Raw genomic sequence first — 19,045 nt, 5'->3', positions numbered from 1 at the left:
CAACCCATTTTCTGAAAACGAATGAAGACCAGAAAGGGTATAATTGCAAACCGCTGACTGGAGACAAGTCCTACCCGCTGGGCAGTGGTAACAGTGCTGTTTTCCTCTGCAGGTGATGAATGTGGCTTTTAAAACTTGCTAGGGACCAGGATTCATGCTGTGACTGCTCTTTGTGTCCGTGTACCCATCTGTGTGGGAGCAGAGGTCACAGCAGAGGGCTGGCCACGTCCCTCTTTTTCACCCCACACGGACACCTGTTTCTCCACAGGAAGGGTCAGCCATTCCTTGCTTTACTCTCCCCATTGTAGCATGAGATGCGATATGATTGGAGGACTGTGATTTGAATTAAAGTTCCCAGTGAGAAATTTACTTTCATGAGTCCCTCAAACTAAAATCTTTGACAGGACATTATGTTACTAAAGACGCGGTCTTTCATGTGCCTTTTGCGAAGTAAATGCCATCTTTGATATAATCCGAAGACTTCTTTCCTCCTGCCCAGAGTGGCCGCCTTATTGGGACCCGAACGGCAGAGAGGTGCCCGTCTGCATTACTGATTTCCATAACAGTATGTGTGGAGCAGGCAGGGTGAGTTTTAATAGGTTTTGCCAAGTAGAAATGATGAAGTCGATTTCTCCTTCAATATTTCACTGAGGTAAGACGGGCTGAGAATAAGCACAGCGCAGAAGTAGATTTCTGAAACCATAGACTTGTGACAAGGTTGATTATTTCTGTCTCCACGTGCCATGGCTTTTTTTGTCTTCCTAATGAAAGTGCTTATTTTTGCACGTGTGGTGGGAAGTCAGCAAGTGTCTCCTGAGATATCCACGCAACCACGGGAGCTGTTCCTCCCGCTGCTGGAGTGTGCGTGTCCCCTCTGTTCTGTCACTGCTTCTTGTCAGACGTGTGGTTTACGAGGGCTCCCTCCCACTCTGTCATTTGTCTTTTCATATCCTATCTGGGTCTTTCACAGAGAAAAACACTTAATTATGATGAAGTTTAATTTGTCACGTTTTCCTTTTATCGTTCAAGCTTTCGGTGTGTAGTCTAGAAACTTTTCTTGCCTAATCTTAGATAACGAGTTTTTTTTTTTTTCCTAAAAGTTTCACAGTGCGGCATTTTCCATTTGAATCTTCAGTCCATTCGGAACTAATTTTTGTGTAAGGTGTGAGACTTAGGCCAATATATGCGTATATACCCTATAGATACCCTACTGTTCTAGCATCGTGTACTGAAAGTGCCATCTTTCCCCTGTTCAGATGCCTTTGGCGGTTGGCAGAAAATCAGTTTGGTGCATTTGTGCAAATGTGCCTCCACAGCCCGCCGTCGGCGCCCCTGATCTGTGCTGTCTTCCTTCCCAAGTCCGCGGCCCGGGCCGGAGCACCTATCGAATGAGACTTCAAATCCTATGGTTGGGCCCCTTTTTTGTCTTATCCGTCTTTGTCAAAATTGGTTGGGCCGCTGAGCTGAAAGCTACTTTAGTTCTTTCGTCTTTCACTGGGAAGCCTGAACAAAATTCCTGGCGAATCTGCCAACCTTAAAAACGTCTGAAAGAAAATATCAGCGAAACAAGTGAAGCCATCCCGGAAAGACATGGAGATTCAGGGCAGAGAAGGGTAGTTGCTCACGGCAGACCCTTGTTCCCCTCTCAGGACACGGGGTTATGTCGGGAAGCAGCCGCCCATGATCTCCGTCACGCCGTGTGCAGAATTGGCGAAGGGGCTGCGAGAGTGAGACATCTGTACCAAATCGCAAACCTGGCTCGTCCAAAACTTCCTGGTCGATCACCCATCTCTTTTCTCCTTTTGATTGGCTGAGATGAAGACAACTGCCACATCACGATGTTAGGAACCACATGTCAAAAATGAAAAAGTCACATGACAGGCACAGCCTGGGGTTTGGAGTCACCATTTGGAGACATCCTGGAGACAGGAGTACCTGCTCGAGGGGGAAGCGTGACATTACATGACGGAGGGCCCACAGCTGTGGAGCTTAATTCAACGAGGTTACTGTTAATTGTGGAGGAAAAAGAAACAGTACCAAAAAATCGAGCTAGTAGTTTTCCGAGGGACGTGTGTGGGTGACAAGGTAGGGCAAAGGTAAGATATCATTGTACCGGTGACTTCTGGTTCTTACCCTGGGTGGGGGGTCACACATGGCCGCCCCATTTGACGCTGTGAAACTGCAGACGTGCCGGTGTCTGCTGTTTGCTCCCATCCCCCTTTCACGTATCTTTCTTCAAAAACGTTTTTGTAGCACATTTGACATCGCTTGCTTTTCCTTCTAAGTCGTCCGCAATTAAGGAAGCATGGCTTATTCATTTTTTGGGTACTCAATATTTAGTGCCTAAAAAATTGTAGGTGTTCTCTGAGCTGGAAGAATCAACAGTATTATCCAAAATAACAACTAGATGTAGCTCTATCAGGAAATTGTTATTATTTCGGGTCTTTAAAAAATGTTTATTTATTTATTTTTGATAGGAGGGGAGGCACAGAGAGAGAGGTTGAGAGAGAATCCCAAGCAGGCTCTGAGCTCTCAGAGCAGGGCCCAAGGTGGGGATCGATCCCAAGAACCATGAGATCATGGCCTGAGCCAAAACCATGAGCTGGACACTTAACTCACTGAGCCACCCAGGTGCCCGTTATTTAGGATTTTTAAACATCTTAAACCTAGCAGAGAAATATTCCAGATTCACACGTGAATGTGCTCACCAAAGTGATCTTTTCATGGTCTACAAACAAACAGGCCACTTCAAAGTCTTCCATAAAACTCACTGGAGGTCTGAAATCTCACACTGAGGGGTTTATAAATACGTAATGTGGTATATTACTGGTTATGGATCAGGTGGTGGGGTCCCCATTCAGTGTAACAAAGAATATTGAAGAAATCTTACCCCCAAGCCTCCAGGTGTTAGGTAGCCTTTATTGATTTTCGGTACACCAGCTGTGGTTTCATGGGACTAATTAGCTCCTCTCTTAGAAGACAAATCTTAGGTCCCAAATCATCTATTTCCTCTTCTGCAGAGAAGTAGATTTTCAACAGAAATGTCTGAAACCTGCAGAGATCATTACCCAGCACAAATCCATCATTTCTGTACAACCACAGACATATTTTTCCTATTTGGTAGAGCAAAATGGTGCTTAGATTTTTTTTTTTTTTTTTTAGTATGTAACCTGGAAATTGTGGGTATTGTGTTTGCAATTTCTATAGTATTGGTGCATTGGGACTTTAATGGTGTAAAAGAGTTTAGGGTCACAAATTAATTATTTTGAGAAAAAATATTACCTCTGGATGATAATGCTTTGTTTTAGAAAGAGAGAAAAGAACAAATCTACATACCTTCAATAAAGTTACCAGTTCAGTATTTTCAAAGATCATTAGATAAATTATAAACAGTTTAGATGTAATATTTTCATGTTAAGTATAATGATATAGTTAGAAACTTACCCTGAAAGTCAAAGACCTCCTTCTTCTTTTTTTGAAAACTACTGGAAAACACTCCTCACACAATTTATACACGGGAGAGAAACTAGTGACAAGAAATCAGTATTTACATCTGAGTAGAAATTTAAAGGTAATTGGGTCACCAACCTTATAGAAATACTTCTTATCACATATTTTGTTATAAATTATAGGCCCTTTTGTATGAGTTGACCTTTACTTGAAAAGTCGCTGTCAAGTGCACTAGAACAATATGACATATTACAACACACATTTGGAGGTCATGATATAAGTAGGTTATGTTCAATATGGAACATTGCTGTCCTGGAGAGTGAAAGAAAAGTGTGTGGGCGCTTTTAAGTTCATCTCTCTCTCCCTCTCTCTCTCTTTCTCTGTTTCTCTCTCATCAGATGGACAGAGAAATGTACTTGCTAAGTCAGTAGCTTCATGGTATGTGCTGAGTGAGGTATTGAATCGCCTTGGGAAATGGTGAAATATCTAGAAGTGTGGCAGCAATCAAAGCCACTAATTGTACGATGCACTGGTTTCCCCAAAGATAACGGGCCTTTTTCAGAGCCCGTCACATGCGCTGTAGATCAGTAGGAATTGCAGTGTCTGCCTCTGGTGGTCTGCTGCTCCCCACAGCTCCCCTTTCACAGGTTTCACGGGGGAAGGGGTGCCCCCTCCGACTTCTACCTGGACCCCCCTCCACGTAAGGGCCCTGTGTTATGAGCTGCTGTGGCCTTCTGCGGTCAGTAGTCTCTCGCCCATCCATCCGCTCAGGCCTGGAGGACACTGCAAGATGACTGCATGGTGCCCGTTCCCTGTGAGGGGACTTGGGCCCAAAGCCTTTCCGTCCCTGAGGAGCTAAGGCCCCACGCTGACCGGTGGGCCACAGGCTCCCATGGCACGGCCGGTGCCACTCGATTCCAGACCTGGATGTTTTCCTTTCCCTGCTGCGTGTTTACCCTAGTGAATGGCCTGCGTTCTTATGGGAAGGATGGGAGGCAGTTTGCAGATGGATTCCAGATGTTACCCAGCACTTTCCTCACAAGCCCGCAGGGTCCCTCCTGGAAGGGCCGTGGGTGATCGGGCCTTGGGGATCCTGAAAGTCACGGTTCTCTCCTGCAGTGACTCAGGTAAAGCTGCTTCCGCACCTCGACGTGACCTCAGAGCCCTTACCTGGCTGTGCTCAGTGCGCGTGCTCCCCGGAAGGGCGGCTGAAGGACAAATTGTGTTTCCTCACAAGCACACGCTCCTTCCTGGAGATGTTATTTCCACACGCCGCAGGGCCGGGACCAGCGCTGCTCTCTGTCAGTTCTTCATCTGTTTATCAGGAAAGTGATGATCTGTGAAAAACTTCTTCAACCCTCTAGAGAAGAATTCTTCAAACTGGTTCCGTGGACACGGTCTCGGGGTGCGCTGAAGGGGAAGTAACATTCTTCTGTTTTGTCTTTCTATTAAGCAAGTAAATTTCTCTGAAAAAAAAAATTTTTTCTAGCGATTATGTGCCTGGGATGGTTTAGTAGAATCTGAACTTACTTTGTTAAATCAAGGTTTTCAGGAGCGCCTGGGGGACTTAGTTGGTTGAGTGTCCAACTTCGGCTCAGGTCATGATCTCAAGGTTTGTGGGTTCGAGCCCCGCGTCAGGCTGTGTGCTGACAGCTCAGAGCCTGGAGCTGCTTCAGATTCTGTATCTCCCTCTCTCTGCCCCTCCCCTGCTCATGCTGTCTCTCTCTGTCTCTCAGAAAGAAATAAAACATTAAAAAAAATTTAAATCAACGTTTTCAAAATTAGAGGGGATGACTAAGGTTTAGGATAAGGAAAAACAAATGGGAAAAGTTAGAAAATTTCTGCGTAAGAAAAGCCATCTCCATTAAATAAAACACCTTATGAAAAATTTGAAATATTTTATAGAAATATAAAATCCAAAGTATATATTGCTTTCTTAGATTATAACTGCAATTGAAACCTTTTGACTAATGAATTCTTGCCATATGATGTATTTAAAACTTTGTAGGTGTGTAGGATTACGTCAACAGAAGTACAATTTTCAACTATTTACTTGAAATCACTTATGGAGAAAGACTCACAGTTGAAGCCAGGACCACACAGGGTTGAACTGTATGGGTCCACTGATACACAGATATTTTCTAATAAATACTATAAATGTATTTTCTCTTCCATATGATTTTTATTTTTTTAAAATAAACAACACTTTTTTTAAAATGTTTTATTTATTTTTGAGAGAGAGATAGAGACAGCAGGGGAGGGTCAAAGAGAGAGGAGACACAGAATCTGAAGCAGGCTCCAGGCTCTGAGCTAGCTGTCAGCACAGAGCGTGACGTGGGGCTCGAACCCACGAGCTGTGAGATTGTGACCTGAGCTGAAGTCGGACGCTTAACCGACTGAGCCACCCAGGCACCCCTCTTCCATATGATTTTTAAAATTACCTTCTTTTCTTGAGCTTACTTTATGATAAGAACGCAGTATATAGTGCATATACCATACAAAATATGTATTAGTCAACTGTTGATGTTATCAGTAAGGCTTTGGGTCAATAATTGGTGATTAATAGTTGAATTTTGGGGGTGTCAAAAGTTATAGGTGGATTTTTGACCACATGGGGGGGTCAGTGCCCCTAATCCCCGCATCATTCAAGGGTCAATGGTACACAGAAATCATTGTACTAACATTCCACTGTTATCTTTCTGCTAAAAAGTGGGAAAACTGAAGTGAATAGCTTTATCAATGAGAGCTTACAATCAGGAAATGACATATACTACTAGCACTTACAGGTCATGTTAATTACACCAGGCACGGACACCACTCGGAGCAGCCCGGGCACAGGACACCAGGGTGCACATCGCAGGACGCACAGCGCAAGGACACAGGAGAAAAGGCGGGGCTCACAGGACCCAGGACACAGTCCGAGGTGCAGATTACACTCCGGGGCACTCAGCACACAGCGCATGCCCACGGTATGCGTGGCACTGGCCACTCAGCGCACAGCAGTTTTAGAGCCGAGTAGGTCAATTCCTTGTCCAATTTTATTCCCATCATTTTTTAAGAGTTTATTTATTTTTGAGAGAGAGACAGAGAGAGAGAGAAAGAGAGAGAATCCCAAGCAGGCTCCACACTGTCAGCACAGAGCCCAACATGGGGCTTGAACTCCTGAAACAGTGAGATCATGACCTGAGCTGAAATCAAGAGTAAGACACTTAACTGACTGAGTCCCCCAGGCACCCCTGTTCTTGTCATTTTTTAAAAAAAATTTTAATGTTTATTTATTTTTGAGAGAGAGACAGAGTGCAAGCAGGGGACGGGCAGAGGGAGTGGGAGACAGAGTCCGAAGCAGCTCCAGGCTCTGAGCTGACGCGGGGCTCAAACCCATGAACCTTGAGATCATGAGCTGAGCTGAAGCCAGACACTCAACCGACTGAGCCCCTCAGCCGCCCCTGTTCTCATCACGTCCTTAAGGCTTATATGTATTTGATATTTGTAGGCCAACAGTTTTCTGTAGTAATAAAGTTGTGATAATAACACTTATAAAATCAATTTTGACTTAAGTGTCATTTTGACTAATATAAGAATAACCTTAAACACTATCAAGGAAGTTTCCAATTTAAAAATCAAGCAAATGCCATATTTCATTTGGGGAAAACTGATCTTCACTGGAAAAGCTCATAGGGGAGTAGAGTCCTTACCTGCCTTCTTCATCCTCACCTGCTCGGGCCACAGCGCCCGGGGGTGGTTCAGCCTTGAAGACAAGATAAGGGGAGCGCAGACACGGCTCCAGGCGGCGCTGTCGTCCGGGCCACTGAGGAGTCCTTGTTCCTAAACGCAGGCATCGGTCGGCTGCTGGATCTGGGCTCCGGCCACGGTTGACCGGCTCCCTCCTGGTTCTGGCCTCTCTGGCCTTCCTCTCCTGCTCTCCCTCCACATCCTCACTGTCCCCCTTTCTCTCTGCCCTCATGTGGCGGGTGCCACGGAGAGCAGAACCCACTTCGTGTCCCCATCTCTCCCTCTCCCTACAGTAACATCACCCTGTTAGTCAGGAGGGGCTCCCGAGTGTCTGTCTCACTGAGCACACGTTCCGAAACCTTCCTTGTGTTCACGGTCAGCACTTGTGTCTCTAACAGGTGTATCCGACCCCAGATGCCTCAAGCTGAGTTTCGAGCCCCCACTCTCCAGATCCCGTTCCTCCCAGAGTATTCGCGATCTCACCTCTTCTTGATCTTCCAGTTTCTTGGGCCAAACAGCAGGCTTTCAGAGGATCAGGAACTCAGGGAGACCATGTTGGAGGCCGATGCACTGACCCAGACAATAGTCCACGCGCCTTGGGTGGAGCGGCGGGAGGGCTGGAAAGCCAGCGTGTCCTGGTGGCTGGTCAGTTACTGGGATGAATGTGTGGAAGGAAGGCAAGGTCAGTTCTCGTTTTTCCTAATGGTGGTGCCATTGTGACTGTGAACGAGGCTCTTTGGCTGATCTGTCAACATGGCGACCGTGTCTGCTCTTTCCTCACCGCAGAGTAGACAGCTTTATAAGCCCTTCCTTGTCACCACAACGAGCGAACAAATGCACATCTTGGGTGGTTTTTCTGATATGCATGGCGCAGGCTCCACTGCTTCTGGTTGGTCAAGGAAGTAGTCTCATCTGCCAGCTTTCCAATTCCAAGCAAGTTGTCAAAATGTCTTCCACGCTTCTGGGGGAAGGCTCTTCCTTGTCCAGTCAGCGGCTTGACAGGCTCCATATTTAAGAACAATCCAATGTCCAGGTCTCTTGCACACTGTTGCACGGTTCTGCACCTTCCACCTCACGGTTCCTCCCCACGTTTTGTGCCAAACCACTGTTTCCTTCCAGCCTCTGGCCGCACGCGGGCACCCCACGTCAGGAGTGGTGATGTTTCTTTAAGAAGAGAATCTTACTGTGACACTTGTCACCAATTTACCTGCTTCTTTAAAATTTTAAACCAAAAGCATCCATTATCAAGTGGAAAGCATAATTAACCACAGCTTTCTGTTCTCATTTGCCAAGGGAAGAAAACTCTAAAATGGCCCTTAGTGAATGCTGGACATGCAAGCTGTGACCTCTTTTCCAAGATGAGATAATTAGAGAGAAAGTTTTTGTGTAGAGCTTCACGGAGCATCTCTCTCCCTTGCCAACTCCCACCTCGAAAACTGTGGTGAATTTGACTCAGTTAAGCATCTCAGGAGGAAAATTTATATCATTTAACCTAAAGGAAATGAATAAGTTAGTACGTAATTAGTTGGTGAATCACCTCACAGTTCCTTTAGAAATGGAATAAATTTATACTTTTAATAAGAGTCGGAAAAAGAAGTCAAACTCATGAATATATTTTTACCGCCCAAGACCCAAAAACTCGTCTAATTGCTACCATCCCCCCGACCGCCCCCCCAGTGAGTAGACCCATCTCCCTGTCTCATCACCTGCTGATTTCTACCTTGCTGTGAACAATTCACTGGGACTCCTCACCACCTCACCCCTCCTCTCCCGGCTTGGAGCCTGCTCAGACCGCAGCTGAGCCGAACACTCTCTTCATGCTCTGTACTTCTGACGGTTGGGGTGATACTTCTGCTAAAGCGTGAGACCAGACCCCTTGCTTTCTCTGACGAAGGTGGAAAACTGATCGTGTCAGACTTTCCGCATGAGGTCTTGCCCCATGTGGGGCCACAACGGGAAGCTAAGTGTTCGAACTCATTTCTTCTCCACATTAGAAACAAAGTTGGAATAATCTGAGTGTGACACATTCAGTGGGTCCAGTTTCATAACTGGGCTGGGTCGTTATATTAAAAGACTGTAAATCCAGGTCTTCTCCTCTCCTTGTTTCCCCTGGTTTTATGACTGAGGGGATCCATAATTTGTTTTTGTTTTTTTCCTACAGAACTCACATTCTTGGATTACCAAGTGGAGTCGGTTAGAGCTGGATGAGGGACCACCCAGTTAATTTTTGTAAAAACACCTCGTTGTCCATTTTGTTTTCGTTCCTTTCACGTGTGCATGTGCAGAGTTAATCTCTGTAAAAAAATTCAGCTGCACAGGAAAAACCACCACATGGTTTTTCTTCTTATTTTCTTCTCATTTTAAAATATTTATTTATTTACTTTGAGAGAGAGAGAGAGAGAGCATGAGCGGAGGAGGGACAGAGAGAGAGGAGGGAGAATCCCAGGCAGGCTCCACACAGTCAACGCAGTGCCCAGCACGGCTTCGATCCCATGAACTGTGAGATCGTGACCTGAGCTGAAATCAAGAGAGGACGCTCAATCCACTGAGCTACCCAGGTGCTTTTTTTTTTTTTTTTTTAAATAAACTTAATTGGAAGTAGGAGCTCCTGTCCCATTGTGTTAGGAATTATAGCCTCAATCATTTGTGGGTTTCTCTAGGATTGTGTCAAGTTTCCTGTTAGCTTATTTCTTCCTGTGGTGTTGGCCCAGATCATGACCAGGCACCTGCGGGCCCCGAGAGTGTGGCCCCTATTCATGTAGCTGTCCTCTGTCTGGGAGTCTGTCTCCTGTTGTCTGAGTGTCTGATGACGTTTTGCAGGGATTGCCTCTAGTCCAGGCTGTGTAGATGAAGCAGGTAGCTCCTTCCTCTGGGGGTCCCTAGATGGATGGGGAAGCTCCTGTTTTTAGACATCTGTTCTATTTCTGCTTTCTCCCCACACCTGAGGCCCCTCTTGCCCCAGGGCACCCATTAGCAGAGGGAAGAGAGACCCTACCCACCCCTCACTGCCTCTCCCATACACTTTGCCCCTGACATGTCTCGTTTCCCCACCTCATTCCATTTCCTTGGTAAACACCTGCAGTTTTCCTAAGCATCAGGGTTTTAGGACTTGGCTATCTGCTTGAATGTGTGGAAGAAAACAAAGAAATACAGAAATAAAGAAAAGTATATTAAAACTTCGATTCGGGGGGCGCCTGGGTGGCTTAGTCGGTTAAGCGTCCGACTTTCGCTTAGGTCATGATCTCGCGGTTCGTGGGTTCGAGCCCCGCGTCGGGCTCTGTGCTGACTGCCAGCTCAGAGCCTGGAGCCTGTTTCGGAGTCTGTGACTCCCTCTCTCTCTGACCCTCCCCTGCTCACGCTGTCTCTCTCTCTCCTAGAAATAAATAAAACATTAAAAAAAAAATAAAAATAAAACTTCGATTCGGGTTCATGCTAAAGGCACCTTAACCAGAAAGCCCAAATGGAAGTCAGGCATTGGTCCAATTGGACCAAATTGGACAGGTATTTGGTACCTACCCTAATAAAAATAAATCATTTGTCTTTTTATTTTTGCGTGTGTCCCTAGGACTAAGCATTGTGCTTGGAAAGGAGTAGTTGCTAAGAAAATACTCTTGAATGAGGGCATGTGAACGTTGTTATTTTGTGAAATAACGTACACAGAGTGGACAGCCAAAGCTTTGTCATTCTGTATTACACACGTCCACATAATATCAAGTTTTTAAAACCAAAGCAAAGTAGGGGCGCCTGGGTGGCTTAGTCAGTTAAGCATCCGACTTTCGCTTAGGTCATGATCTCACGGTTCATGGGTTCGAGCCCCGCGTCAGGCTCTGTGCTGACTGCCAGCTCAGAGCCTGGAGCCTATTTCAGAGTCTGTATCTCCCTCTCTCTCTGACCCACCCCTGCTCACACTGTCTCTCTCTCTCTCTCTCTCTCCTAGAAATAAATAAAAATATTAAAAAAAAAAACAAAGCTAAGTAATTATAACTATTTGCAACTCCAGTAATTTACTTTTTATGTTAAGAACATGGAAACAGAAAGGCCTAAGGGGTTTATATTTTTTCAATTTTATTTTACTTTCAGTAAATTGGAGGCAGAATTTATTTATTTATTTATTTANCAGAGCCCGACGCGGGGCTCGAACCCACAAACCGCGAGATCATGACCTAAGCAAAAGTCGGACGCTTAACCGACTAAGCCACCCAGGCGCCCCTGGAGGCAGAATTTAAGGAGAGATTAAATACCCTGTGTTGGATCTCTGCTGGGCTCTCATGGCTGGATGCTTGTTCTTACGGGCCTTTTAAGTTCTGGGTAAAAATCTCATGCCTGTAAAAAAAAAATAAAGGGCAAAGAATTGTCTCTTAAATTCCAGAAATATTTTCTCTCTGAGGCTTCTGTTCTCTAAAAATGACTCTTATTTGTCTTTTGAAATAGCGATGGGCTACTTTTAAGTTACAGTTTTAAGACAAAAAGGAATTAGGCTAAGGATTCGTATATACACTGCTCTGTAGGCTTGGCTGTATGTATACCTCTCCAGCTGACAGATGGGCTTCCGAAAGAGAGGAATCATATCTTATTTTGATTGTAAGAACGAGTATTTGTGTACAAGGGACATTTGTGTACGACACTTAATTGGCTGGTCATGAACTAAGAGGATGACAAGTCCGATAATGATACAAACACAAGCAATCAGCGTATTTAGACAAAGGGTCGTAGAGCCCGTGACCTGCGGACGTCGTCCTGGTGACATCAGGAGAGCCAGTGGCGTGGGGCCGCGAGCGCAGCCCACCCTCGGGGTGCGGAGCAGCTGGTCACAGCCTCTGGATGCAGGTCCCGTCTGGCTGAGCTCTCACTTTTCAAGAGAAACTAGGATAGAGTTTGATGTGCTGTCGTCTAATTTTTGAACGCTGGTTATTAACTGAACTTCTTTCGTAAGAATCTGTCAATGAAATGAAATATTCCTGTAAACTGGATGTGGCCTGAGGCAGCTCGTCTGAAACCTCTTGGTGAGGACAGAGAACCCCAAGTGAGGAAAACAGATCAGAAGAGGAAGAAGGACCATAGGAAGGAAGGACGAAGTAGATGGGAAGTAGCAAGAGAGCGAGGGCAGTCCTGGGGGCCAAAGGACATGCTGTGAAGAGCAAAGGGAAGGGCAGAGAAATGTGAAAAGGAGGTAAAAGCCAAGTGAAGACTGAGGGACGATGGAGACCATTCCATGGTACTGCCTCCGAGGCCCCACGCACAATAGAGCGGGAGTTTAATCGTGTCTGTTTCTCCTGCTACTAACTGCAAAGGATCTGATATAATGGCATACATTGCTTAGTCACTGAAAGAGAGACCCACATTTTGAAATACAGCGTGCCCCGTATAAGGGACAGGACTCTGGGTTTCCCTCCATTTCTCACTTGCGGTGAGACCCACTCAGCCCTCTTTCCTCCGCCCCACCCATGGTCGCCTGGCCCACAGTGGGGCCGAGTGAAGGTTTCATCAGTGACTATACCGCTGCCCTCTCTGTTTCACACAGTCATCTGCAGTATAGAAGACATCATGGTTACCCTGGTATCAGCACGTTGTGTCGTATTATGCATTTTATGGAGCCTGTGTCCCTGGTGAATTTTCATAAGCTTAATATAAATGTACTATCTGCTACAGCGATCTCTATGGTGATCTTAACGGGTAACACGGAGAGAGGATGAGCTGCTGTATTTTCTGTTTATGTCCTGTCCCTGAATCACAAGCACATGGATTATGGAAGTTGCAGAGTCTTCTGTATTTGGGCAAGTTTCCGGTGGAATACGGACAGCAGAGTCTGTGAAGACATATGTAAGCGTGAAGGAGAAGACTCTAACGTGAGATCTAGTTCAGGAAAGGTCCATTCGGGGGTGTGGAATACGCAGCAGTTCTTACACCCTCATCTTAGTCTGCTCGGCCGCCACGGGCTGGGGCTTTCACACAACAGAGATTCACTGGCTACAGTCTGGGGGTGGGGACTCAGGGGTCCAAGTGTGGGCGGGGCTGGCTCCGCCTGGCGCCTCTCCCCTTGGTGTGTAGACACCATCTCTCCCGTGTCCCCACGTGGCCATCCTCTGTGCACGCCTGTGGCCTCTTCTTAAGAGGACATCGTCATACTGGAGTGGGGCTCACCCTCACGGCCTTGTAGCTACCTCTCGAAGGTATTGCATGCGTGTGTTACATCCCTAGAAAAGGAATCCCAGGATTTTCCCTCCCGTGTGTTTTCATCTTGCTTCTTCATGGTCCATGATGCCAGTTGAGGTTGTTAGTACATTGAAACCAAATTGTCAGGATGGGAGCAGATTATCCTGCCACTTTCTTAGATCTTTGAGTTGTACATCACATCTGGAGCTGGACACTCCACACGTTTAACCTGCCTGTGAGGTTCACAACGATGTTCCCATCTCTGTGATCATCAGGGATTTCAGATTCGCCAATGTATGCATGCTTCGTTATCCCAGTTAGAACCTGGAGGGTGACTTTGGAGCAGGGCCTAATGAGAACCTGGCGTTTGCCTCTCTTACCGGCACTGTTGCTGCTCTTGAGAACACCTTCCAGGACGTTTGTGCGTACCATGATGGAGGCGCGGAGACATGTCGGAAAGAGTTTAGTCATCTCTTTAAAGAGCCCATCTTCAAATACAATCACATTCTGAGATTCTGGGGGTTAGAACTTCTAAATATGAATTTTTGGAGGGACACAATTTAGTCCATAACACTCTCCAAGATTTTTTTTTAAACTTTAGAGTTATTTACAGTTTCACTTTATATATATTTTTTCTCATGGTCATTTTCTGGTGTCCCTCCTAAGGCCTCCATCTCAGTCCTGGAGGGACCATGTGCATCTCCGCCTCTTGTGTCATTTCCATAATCACCCGCCATCAACTGTTAGCCCATTGAATGTCTTGCTTTCATTTTTATCTTTATGTCCCTAAATTTTTACCTTTACTGATTAGAGTTTATAAAACTTTGCATTACTTTGTTTGTCAACAATACATCTCAATGAGTTAAAAAAAAAACAAAAACCCTCAGGGTATGTGCTAGAAAATTGTAAATAAGAACAGCCACAAGGCACACCATTTACTGACAGCCAAATGTCTGCAGCCAGATACCTTTCATATATTGTTACTAATCTTAATTTCAAACTTGGAAAGTTTGATACTTAGTTTTACTCCATTCTGTGAATAAGGGATCTGGATCTCAGAAAGGTTAGGTTTCTTGTCCAAGGTCTTCATGGTAGAACTTAACCATGAATGACTGAAGCTGAAAATCATGCATCCCCTATTGAGGCTACTTCACATTCAAGGTGTTAAAGATTCATGTTAAAGATTCATCCATTCATTGATTTACACTTCCATTTAATAAACATCTATTTAGTTGCTGCTGTGTGCTAGGCATCTACTCCAGCACACACTGTAAATGAAGAAGATTGTATACACACACATACACACACGTGCACACAAATACACATGTACACATGCATACACATGCATACACACATATGCACAAAGAGTCTTCCATTACTGATACTTTGAAAATGACACAGCAATCCTCTAAAGTAATATGGAATTTAATACAGCTGTTGGAACTCAGATCATAAGAACTGAAATAGATATTTACATTTTGGACAAGTGATCATTGAGAGATCCTCCAAAATGAGCTTGTCAATTAGGTTAAAAACGAGGTTAGTGTTACTGTGGTATAATGCCACCTTAAATGCATGTGGCAAATAGCTACAAAAATTTGAAGGGATAGGTAGGTAAATTCTGGGCTGTGGATTTGGAGTTTTGAGTACCAGTCATACATCTGTTCTCTGATTTTCAAAAGGGTGCAACATCTGTGAGATTCCATCTTCTCATATATCAATTTAATGATCATTATAATTCCGTCGAGCTCCAAAAAAATACGGTTGCACATGCAGGTGAGTTGGGAGATGCCGTTATTTACAGAGCCTTAAATTTTTATCTATTTCCCCCAACAGGGAAAACCAACCAAAAAAGTTTTCCAATGTGTTTGGGGATGTCAAAGAGGGGATATGGAAGTTGAGAAGCCAAAGGAAGACTCACATTAGCACTTGGGAGATGAGACAGTGGGTGGAACAGAGAAATGACGTGGGACTGCCTGGTGGGTCCAAGGATCACTGGAAGAAAACGGTCACAAATATATCATGGAGCCACCAAGCATGGCTGTGAATTTCTCTTCCTCCTCATTTAGCTGTGATTTCAGAGGAGTCAGAAGAGTGTGAAAATGCCTTGTATGTCCTGTGAATGCACTAGGTTGAAAGACACGGAGATGCTAATGTTCATTTTGACCTCCAAAGTGGCAGTTCCATAGGGATCAGCTGAGTACATTCACAGTCATTAGGAACATTTATATTTAATCTTTTCTTGGATCCTCATGTGATGGGATTGAAGATTGCAGGAGCTTCNTAAAAAAAATTACCTCCTCTTCTTCCATTCAGCTCTTAATTATTGGGGTTTTCCAAATATCATCATCATTGGCTCTCCTCATACACATTTTAAAAAGTTAGAGACCTTAATTTTTAGAGCAGTTTTAGGTTTACAGAAATATTCAGTAGAATATTTTTCAATATTATTGAAAGATTGGGTGCAGAGTGTTCCCATATTTCCCTCTCTCTCCCCCATACAGTGCCCCCTATTATGAACACCATGCGTTACTTGGCATCTGTGTTATAACTAATGAGTCAATATTGATACAATACTATTAACTGAAGTCCATAGTTTACCTTAGGGCTCACTCTTTGTATCACTTATTCTATGGGTTTGAACACATGAGTAATGACATGCATTTGCTTTCAGTCGCTTACAGAATAGTTACACGGCCCCCAAATCCCTGTACTTCCCCCACTTGTCTCTCCTTCCCACTCACAGGCAACCATTAATCTCTTTAAGAACTCCATAGTTTTGATTTTTCAGAACATCATACAGTTGGAATCACACACTATAAAGTCTTTCTGGGTTTGTTTCATACACGTAGCAATTCCCACGAAGGTTTCTCCATGTCTTTTCATTTGATAGACTTTATTTCTAGCTCTGGATGATATTCCATTGTCTGGATGGACCACTGTTTATCCATCACCTATTAAAGGCCATCTTGATTGCTTCCAAGTTTGGGCAACTCTGAATAAAGCTGCTGTAAACATTAATGTGCAAATTTGGGGGCGGGACATTAATTTTCAACTATTTGGATAAATGGTGAGGAGCGCAATGGCTGGATCATATGATAGGAGCAGTTTAGTTTTATAAGAAACCACCAAACTGTCTTCCAAAGTGTCTGCACCATTCTGCGTTCCCACCGGCAGTGAGGGAGAGTCCCTGTTGTTCCCTGTGCTCTCCAGCACCGGGGGTCGTCAGTGACTGTGACTGTAACCATTCTGACAGGTGTGCAGTGGCATCTCATTGGTATTTTAATGATACACCATAGTTTTACTCCAAAAAATTTTATCGGGTTGCACAGCTTATAGACACTGAAGATTTCTAAACTCAGATTCAGCTCATTTAGTTCTTTCTAAGTATATTAATGACACCTCCATCACTCAGGGGTCTCATTTAGCATTTTCTAACGTTAGCTCATTTACCTATGTGGTTCTGATCCTGATGATTCCTGATCTTCTCAGGCTGTGGCTATTTAGAGTTATGGTCAACAGCACCCTCTCCCCCAGAACCGCCTCTCTCTGCCTCCCAATGTTGGACCACCAGGAAGTCACAGCCATCAGTGACTTGGAAATCAGACAGAACTGAGCTCAGTTATGGCTTAGAATTTTCTAGCTATTTGTTTGACCTTAGTCAAGATACTTGAGTTCTTAGCTTCCTCAGGTGTGAAATGGGTCTAGTAATTAAAAGTTACTTAGGAGAAGAAATTAAGATAATAAAGATAAACCTTGAGCACAGAATGGTTGCACATGAAATACATGGTATTTCATGCTGGTATTAAATGCTTGATCATTTATTCTGAGCTGAACACCTGTATTTCCCCTGCTTCCTGCCCGCCCCCTCCCCCTAGCCCCCACCCACCATGATTTCTCTCATCATTGCTGTTTTCTTCTTCCACTTGGACTGTCTTGCTGTCCTTTTCTCTGATTGACTGCCTCCTGTGTCTTTCTTCAGTCACCTCAGACTTTTTTAAAGAACTGTCCCCTCTAGCACAAGACCAGTGATATAATTTCATGCTTAAATATCTTCTATGGAAACCAAAATCAAAATCAAGTCCTAAACATTGTTTACAATGTTACAAAGACCTAACAGAAACACGGCCCTGGAAGGCTCTGTGAGCTTTATATCCATCCAGAGACAGCCGAGTGCTTTGGCTTGGGCTGCTGTTCAAGTCACAGCATCACCACCCTGTGCGTCGGTCCTCTGCTGGTGAAGTCGTGCAGCCATGCTGGCCCCTTGAAGTATCTGCTTGGATGCCACCTGCTGGTTTTGTTGTTTTGTGCTGATCGCCTATCCTCTAAGCAAATCCCCAGTACATAATTCAGGGTTATTAACCTTGTCACATTGCTGTACATTAGATCTCCAGAACTTATCATCTTGTAACTGAAAGTTTGCATCCTTTGACCAACATTCCCCTATGCCCCCTGTCCCGTGCCCCCGATGGACTCTCTTCACTGTGCTCCTGTGACTCTCCAACATTGGGTGTGGTGATTATTTCATAATGTATATCAAACATCAAGTTGTGCACCTTAAACACACACAATTTTTGTCTGCCAGGTATACATCAGTAAAGCTGGAAAACATACAATAAACTCTTTGTTGAGACTCCCTGACTCCCTCCTCCCACCAGCTTGCCTGTTCATCCACTGTGTTCCTTCAGATTGTACTCTAAGTTCCTCTGTCTGCTTTTCACCCTCGTTCTCCTCAAGACAGGGGTCCCTGGCCCCTGGTAAAGTGAAGGAACACACCTTGTTTTCCGAATCAAACTGATGACTCAATCAACGTTGCAAATAACTGAAACATGGGTGCCACTGATGAAATCAGTCAGGCAGAGAAGGGCAAACATCGTACGACTTCACTCGTGTGTGGAATTTAAGAAAATAGATGAACATGTGGGAAGGAGAAAAGAGAGAGAGTGAAGCAAACTATGAGAGTCTTAATGATAGGAAACAATCTGAGGGTTGGGGGAGGGAGGTGATTCGGGGGTTGGGCTAAATGGCTGACGGGAGGGCACGTGTGGGGATGGGCACCAGGCGTCGTATGTAAGAGAGGAGTCACTGGGTTCTACTCCTGAAGCCAAGACCGCTCTGTAGGTTAACTAACTGGAATTTAAATGAAAACTTGAGGGAAAACAAACTTGTCACATTTCAGTATAGAGGTGGTTTAGAGGAGAGCATGAGGTCATTTAGGAGACTGTGAGTATGACAAGGTGAAGGTTGTTATCACCATTAAAATAAAAAGGGGCCGAGAAACAACGGCGAACTCCAGAGTACATCGTCAGGAAGGGGGTGTACATCCGATTTGTTTATTTAAATCTTCTGGATCCCGCACAGTTTCCATAGGCATCTCAGTCAGTTCCTGGTGGCCCTGATAACTGTGGTTAATCTTCCCCAGGCGGAGCCTCCACCGGCTGGTCTATTGACCTGGCTGTGCTGTGGTATCTGTCCTTGTTTCCCTTACATTCGCTGAAGTGCACCTGATCTGAAGAGCTTGGACTTCGTCTCTGTCCATCCTGCCTGGAGAGGCCCAGGGCTGTCCAGGGCCTCGCCCCTTCCACTGCCTGCGATCGGCCGGGAGGCCCCCGTGCTCTGGCCTGATCCTCCACCCTTCCTTCCCTCCTTCTCTGAAGGATGTGCTGCTTACTCAGTGCCTCCTGACCCCAGGCCCTGGTCATCCAGGGCA

General features: G+C 45.0%; 1 pseudogene; it reads right to left on the bottom strand.

Annotated features, from left to right (window-relative positions):
- Positions 1 to 13,376: 13,376 nt before the first annotated feature.
- LOC144238108 (small ribosomal subunit protein uS8 pseudogene) lies at positions 13,377 to 13,770 on the bottom strand (annotated as a pseudogene).
- Positions 13,771 to 19,045: the final 5,275 nt, after the last annotated feature.

The sequence above is a fragment of the Crocuta crocuta genome, unplaced genomic scaffold, assembly GCF_008692635.1.
Source record: "Crocuta crocuta isolate KB4526 unplaced genomic scaffold, BGI_CrCroc_1.0 scaffold111, whole genome shotgun sequence".
NCBI classification, from domain to species: Eukaryota; Metazoa; Chordata; class Mammalia; order Carnivora; family Hyaenidae; genus Crocuta; species Crocuta crocuta.
This window is presented reverse-complemented; position numbering and strand designations above follow the sequence as displayed.